This window comes from Megascapheus bottae, chromosome 8, assembly GCF_031878675.1.
Source record: "Megascapheus bottae isolate mThoBot1 chromosome 8, mThoBot2.hap1, whole genome shotgun sequence".
NCBI classification, from domain to species: Eukaryota; Metazoa; Chordata; class Mammalia; order Rodentia; family Geomyidae; genus Megascapheus; species Megascapheus bottae.
This window is the reverse complement of record NC_143516.1, coordinates 26,620,498-26,628,218: the sequence shown is the minus strand read 5'-3', so window position 1 is coordinate 26,628,218 and position 7,721 is coordinate 26,620,498. Positions and strand designations below refer to the sequence as shown.

Sequence of the window (7,721 nt, the reverse complement as noted above, 5' to 3'; positions counted from 1 at the left end):
ATTTTTTTAATTCAGATATTACCTCACATTTTTTGTTCAAGACTGGCCTCAAATTATAATCCAACGAATAACTTCCCATATGGGTGGAATGCCAGGCAAGCAGTACTTGTTGGTTACAAGAGATTCTTGCTCATTTTTAACCTGGGATTGGTTCAAATGGTGCTTTCTACTGTACACCTGGAATTACAACTGTGAGCCACCGCATATGGTCAGTATTTATAGTATCTGTAGTTCAGGCACAGAGCAACAATCTAACAAGAGTAGCATGGACATAGCCCAGGCATTAACCCATGCCGTGTTTTTATTTGGCTCTAATCTGGGGGGTCGATAGAATTCATGCCTTGCGAGTATCGAAGTCAGGTACCCATTTTCTTGGTTGCTTTCTACTCAGATGTGTGGTGCTGTCATCACAAATGCTGTGAAAGGTCTCTTCCTTTCGGTCTGGCGGCAGCCATCTGGTAAGCCAGGATGGGTGCCTACCAGTCCATCCAGGAGCTATGGAGGAAGAAGAGTGGAATGGGGTGTGCTGTCTTCAGAGTCCTCTGCTGCCAGCACCACTGCACCAGGAACCCCGCAACTCCAGGCCAGATAAGGCAGGCAGCCTGAGATACAAGGTCACTTACAGGATTCGAGTGCGCCAGGATGGCCGCAAACGCGCGCTTCCTAAGGGTGCAACTTACGGCCAGCCTGTCCATCACAGTATCCATCACAGCCTTCAGTCTGTCGCCGAGGAACGAGCTGGCGTCACTGAAGAGCTCGAAGAGTCCTGAATTCTTACTGATCTGGTGAAGTTTCCACATACAAATTCTTTGAGGTTTTCCTCATTGATTCCCTTCCAGAAGGCCAGCAGAAGAAATCCCGACACACCCAGTGGCTCACCCCAAACGAGTCCACAAACACAGACACGAGTGGACTGAGCTCTGCAGGCCGCAAGAGCCGTGGCCTCTGCAAGGGTCACAAATTTCATCACACTATCGGGGGTCCTCGCCTAGCAGCATGGACAGGGCGCAATATGCTCCAGCTCCTCCCATACCGCTAATAATGAAAGTCACATTTGTACAACTCATTCCTAATAACCAATTCAGGACGGTCATGTCTACTTAAAGGGGCTATTTGTCCGTTAGAACTAGTCTGCAGATTAGTTCATGACAGTTTTGTCAAGTTATGGAAGTGCAATAATGTTTGACATCTCAAGTGATGGTGTGGCTTGTTTCTCCTAAGATCAAACCTTTTCTGCCTCTGCTTCATCTTATTAAGGAACTAGATCAATATTTAAAACATTGCTGTGTAGTATAATAGTTGTGAAATAAATTCTTGAAAAGAGAAGCACTGAGACTAGCCCTGTAGACTTGTCCAGTGCATGTGCTGGAACCTGCAGCTGTATTGGGAAGGTGTTGGGTAAAGTGGCTGGGGTTTGGGAAATTGGACAAGCACAGACAAGATTACATTTGGTTCTGAGATTTGTCAGATGAGAACATGCTACCCAGATTTGATTGTGTAGAAACGCACTTAGAGTCAGCCCATGTTAAACAGTCAGGGAATTGCTTTTTCAGAAAGCTTTCCAAATGCCATTTTCAAAATTGGATAAATCTCTTACATGGTTCCTTTAAGAAAATCTAGCTTGAGTAGAATTTCCCAAGTCTCCATATTATCAGAAGTTTATGAAAGGGTGTTACTGTTGTCAGTTAGGATGATACTGGTACTTTGAAGCTGATAGAAATGTGAGTAGAAATTTACCTTAAGTTTTGTAAGCTTAGCAGTAGATGTGGGGTGGGGTAAACTAGCACTGACATTTTGAATGGGAGCTTAAAAATGAAGTTTCAATCTGCATTTAAAGTCCCTGTGATAGATTGACAATGGGGGGAGGGGCTTAGGCTTTACTTGATCTAGTCAAACCATCTTAGAACAACTCATCTGTGCTATTAAGGCTACTAAGAAGACAGTATATATTTGTGATTTCCAATCTAGCTTTATGGGTGTCTCATCCTTGCTCAAATTACCCTCAAAATTCTTGCATTCCACAAGATTAGGTCATCCTTTGAGCTTGATAATACATTGTATTTTCATTTGTATCCTGTCTTCTAGTATACAACACAGTTTCCCAGTGGATGTTTGGGTAAGAAATAAGTTCAGGAATAATTTTCTTTTATTAGAAATTCTATGTTTCTTGTCAGTGGTTGTTCGATTTCCAAATCTAATTGGTGTCTTTTCTGAATTGATCTATCTCTGGGGTTTTAAAAGGGCCTACTGATTTCCAGGAAATATTCATAGCAGGCTCCTTTGAGACTTTCTGTAAATAGAGGTTGTTCAACTAAAGGAATAAATGTGTATCGAACAAGTAGAAAAAAATTGTTGTTTCTCCTAAAGCAAAGGTAATAACCAGAAGCTTTAAAACTGTTGAAAGAAAACATAGGGAAGACATTTCAACATATAGGCATCACATAATTGACTTTCTGACCAGGATTCCAACAACTCAAGAAATAATACCAGGAATAGAGAAATAGGATTGTATAAAGTAAGAAAGTTTCCCTAAAGCAAGAAAAGTATCTTAGGTACACAATGGGAAAGAAATGTTTGCTAACTATTTGTATCATACTTCTAGGCTAATTCATAGAACATAAAGAGAAATAAAAATTAAAGAACAAATAATGGAAAATAATGGAATCAATAAAAGGACATATTCACCAGGTAATTATCGAAAGAAAAATAAATGGCAAATAAATATTTGAAGAAATATTGAACTTTGTGAATAATCAGGGAAATTCAAATTAAAAATTGCATTGAGATTCTATCTTAGCCAGTCAGAACAATGATCCTCAAGAAAATATGCAAAGAAAATGCTGCCAAGAATGTGGAAGCAAAAGGAGCCCTAATACACAGTTTGGGGGGAACATAAATTAGTTCAACTGTGGATAACAGTATAATGGCGCCTTATAATACTAAAAATAGAGCTACCACTTGATCACATGATGGAACTATACCACCCCTGAGTGTATGTGTATGATGGGTGTGCATGTGTGTGTGTTGTGTGTGTTCAATATATATACATATTCAAATATATTTTCAAATATATTTAAAGATACATTCAAAGGAATGTAAATCAACATACATTATAAATATCTGCACACCTATGATTATTGTAGCACAATTCGCCATAGCAAAGTTATGGAAGCAGCCTGGGTGCCCATCAAGAGAAAAATGGATACCTCTTGGGCATCTACTCACAGCATTATAAGTCAGGATATAGTAAAGATACTTGATCTTCCATATTCATAGCTACACTATTCACAATAGTGAAATATGGAAACAGCCCACCGCCTGTTGAGTGAAATGAAAAAAAAAAGAAAAGAAAAATGAGGTACATATACACAATGGAATTTTACTCATTCATTGGGAAAAATAGTATTATGTCATTTTCAGGACAATGGAGGGACGAGAACAAACCATGTTACCCAAGGTAAGCCAGGATCAAAAATACAAATGGACCATATTTTCTATCCTATGTGGAAGCTAGATCAAAAAATACAACTGAACATAACTTACACAAGGCTCTGTGCACTCAAAACTAACTAAAGGAAGATACACTTAAAAGAGAGGAATCCAAAGGCATAACGACTCTGAGCATTTAAAATGCTATTTATCCAAAAGAATTCCAGGAAATGGAAACATGGGTTTTGTTGTTGTTGCTATTCTTGTTGGTGATGTTGTTTGTTTTCTTTTTATTGTTGTTGTCTTTTTTGGATGGCATAGGGGTCAGGGGATAGGAGTTGAGGAAGGAAATGCAGCCATGGTATTCAATATACATTATATAAAAAATGAACTACATAATTATAGGTAGGGATGGGAGGGAGAAAGTGGTGGAAAGTGAAGGAACGATGACATTGTCCAAAAAACATTGCACTCATTAACTGACTTGTGGAAGTATAACTTCTTCATACAAGTCCTTAATAATAATACTATTTTAAAAAAGAAGAGTAAATAAAGAAAATAGTTTGTGTGTATTTATATAAGTGTATGCAAGTACATGCATACACATATAAATTTCTATATATGTATATAATTAAATTCTATTAAGCCTTAAGGAAGAGTGAAATTATGTTGTTTGCATGAAACTATATGCAACTGCGTATTATTATGTTAAATGAAATAAGCCAGATCTAGAGAGACATTCATGGGTTGTTTTCTAGCATATTCAGAATGTAGAATGTTTGAAAGTAGAAGAGGTCAATTTGGAAGGAAGAATGGGACCAGTGAAAGAAGTGAAACTATGAAATGTAAGGGATTGGGACTCCAGTTCTAATATGTTCCGTGAAACAGGCAAAAAGAAAAACAAGCAAGCGAACCTCTTTAACAAGGCAATCTTTCTTAGTCAGTTCCAAAAGAGTTCAATCAACAATGTGACTGCCAGTTGCAACCAGAGGTACTCTCTCCTTCCCAGCCAAGGGGGTCATGAACACGATGTATACCATGGAAACACATTTTAACTGCTATCACTTAGTAGTTGCAAGGAAATGTAGTATAGCATTAAAAAGATGACTTTCCTCTTTCTGTGTCATATAGAAAAACAAGATTTTTACCTCCCTGAAAGGGCTAGATCTGAATTTTTCCATGGGAGAGGAGGAAAGGGGAAAAAAAAATAACAAGGGAATCAGGTGGTTTAAGTTAAGATGTAGCTCCAGTGGAGATACTAGAATTATTTATCCTGTCCAGGTATAATTTTTCATCTTTTACCATCCATTGTGTTTACTTGTAGGTTTCTAGGCATATTCTGATTACAACAACCATACAGCCTATGGTTCTTTGTGTCTAGTTAACTTCATTTAATCTAATTTTTTATGTCTTTCCATTTCCCTAAGAATGATATCATTCTTTCTGATGAAGCATTGAATTTCATTGTGCGTAGATACCACATTTTCTTGATCCATTTGTCCACTGAGGAGCATCTGCATTGATTCTGTATTTTAGCTATGGTTAAAAATAATAGTACTGCAATGAATATGGTTGTGCTGGTAGCTTTAGTGTGATCTGGTTTATGATCAGTTGGATAAATGCCCAAAAAACTTGCTTGATCATAGGGAAGCAAAATGTTTAGTCTTTTGAGAAACCTCAAAACTGCTTAGAGTGGTTAAACAAGTAGTCACATTCCCATTTGGCCACATCCCTTTTCTTAATAATAGTCATTCGAATTACTGTGAGGTGGAATCTCAATGTTGTTTTGATTTGCATTTCTTTCATGACAGAGATTTCTTCATGTGTATACTTCTTGTTCTTACTTCTTTTACTGAGAAGCCTCAAGCCCATTTTTTAATAGGGTTGTTGCTTTCTCGAAGGGTTTGTTTTGGGGGTTTAATTTTTTGAGCTGTAAGTGTATTTTAGATATGAGGCCCTTGTCTGATGCTTAGCTAATAAAGATTTTCTCTCATTGTGCAGGCTTGCTGTTTATAGTGCTAGCTATGTCCTTTGACATGCACCAAGCAATAATTCAGTGTCAAACAGTCCCATTTATCCAGTCTTCCTTTGATTTGTTGCAATTGTGGATCTTTATGCAGGGAATTTTGACCCATGATTAGGAACCCTGTGTTTCCCCTTTTACCTTCCTGTAATATTTTTATCATTTGTAGTTGTCACAATCCCTTTTTGAATAACACAATCTTATTCATCATGCAGTTATTCTGGATAGGTATAAATTTTTTAATAGTCGTTTGATTTTTTTCTATATTCCAAAATATAATACAAATACATTTTTGCTTAAATAGTGTTTTCTAAATATACATTTTAAAATAAACTTTTCCTACATGACAGTTCTGATATATGGAATAGCTTCTTTTTGTTCTGACATTTTGAATTAAAATGCCAAAATGTAGATGAGCTCTACCTTCCAATGAGCTCTCACTTCTAATGGAAAGGATATAAAACACAATGTGAAATCTTATGGTATATTATGCTTCAGTTTCCATAGAACTTTGACAGATGTTAACAGATATTTCTGTGAAGTATAACATAACAGAAATGAAGTTGCCTATGTTCAATCTGTGAGTAACTCATGCACTAAACACAGAACTGTAGAAAGAATATGACACACTGGAGCCGTCCACACTGTACCAGTTGATGAGCTCTAGATAAGGACAAGATTTTCAAATATCCAGCTGCATGCCTTTGAATAATGGTGCTGGTAATCAGGACCAGAGAAATGATGAAAAGAGTACTGTTTTCTGGGGGGAGGGGAGTTTATTTTGCCAATCCTGGGGCTTGAACTCAGGGCTTGATCACTCTCCTTGGGTTTTCTCAAGGCTACAATTCTACACTTGAGCCATAGCACCACTTCTGGCTTTTTTCTATATGTAGGAGCAAGGAATCTAACCCCAGTCTTCTTGCATGCTAGATTAGTACTCATCACTAGGCCAAACTTCCAGCCCATGAGGAAAGGATTTTGTCTGAGTTGTAGTCCTGTAAAGCTTTATTTTGTATGAACACAACATGTTCACTATTTAGCCCTAGAAATCAGACTCCTATCTTTTGAAAAAGAATATGACTTGGGCCTTATTTTTGTTAAAAGACTGAAACTTAACTCAAAATAGCACATAATTGTTTCTTAACTAGAAAAATAAAGATAAGACTCCATTGAGATTTCTCTTTCATTTTCTCTTCATTTTTTGCCCCTAATATTCTATGAATATTGTTCTTATCACAATCCCAGATGACCTTTTTATTGCAAAACTATCTAACATTAGGCTTTTTATCATGTCACCCATCAGCACCAGTTGTCATGCTTAATAAATCACTGTGACTTTATTCCCTCTACTTTGCTTGTCTTTCTGATTATCATCACAGTAGATTGTTTTTTATTTCTCCTTTTCCAGATACTAAGATAATTTACTCCCTTTGACAAAATCTTCTAAGTGTTATCTACATTGTTAAAATTAAAATAATCACCCTACAGATCCTTTATAAACTTTCATAGCCTCTTCCTTGCCACACTGTCTCACCTTTCTCAATCTACTCCTTCCACTCTGAATGTCTTGCTTTTCCTCAGGCAGTTTGTGTTTGTTGTTTCCTCACAGCATTGAATGTCTTGCTTTAATTTTTCCCTTCTTTCATTGTTTTCCTTGATTAAGAACAAAAGAAAAGAGAAAAGCATATCTCTCACCTCCTCCATTGCTCCTACTGCCTTTTTATTCAATAATTTTTAGGGAGATTTTTTTATACACTCTTCATACAAAGACATAATGTATTTCTGTATTACTTAAACTATATTCTTTCTCTCTCCCTACATAAATCTTGTCCTCCTAAATAATCCTATTATTTATATAGCAATAATTTATTTTCAGAGACAAAATATATATACAACATATATATATATCCACAAATATGCAAAAATTGCAACAATTATTTGCAATAGTATAATTGCAATAAATGTAATTTTATTTTTCTTTATGAATATTTTATGGTACTTACATATCTTATTTTCTTTATCCCATTAATTGATTGTTGGGCATCTTGGCTTTTTCCATAATTTGGCTTTTTTGAATAGAACTACAAAACACATAGTCTGCAAGTATCTTTCCTGAATATTTATATAAATAATACAGCTATGAGTCTCTAATTTTGGACAGAATAACCAAAACTTATACTGGAGAAAAGACAGCACCTTCAAAAATTGATGCTGGTAAAACTGGTTAACTATGCACAAAAGGCTTAAATTAAATTAGACACCTGCCTTC

At 36.3% G+C, this 7,721-nt stretch overlaps 1 pseudogene; it reads left to right on the top strand.

Annotated features, from left to right (window-relative positions):
• Positions 1–468: 468 nt before the first annotated feature.
• Positions 469–1,039, top strand: LOC150059696 (large ribosomal subunit protein eL15 pseudogene; annotated as a pseudogene).
• The last annotated feature ends 6,682 nt before the right edge of the window (positions 1,040–7,721 follow it).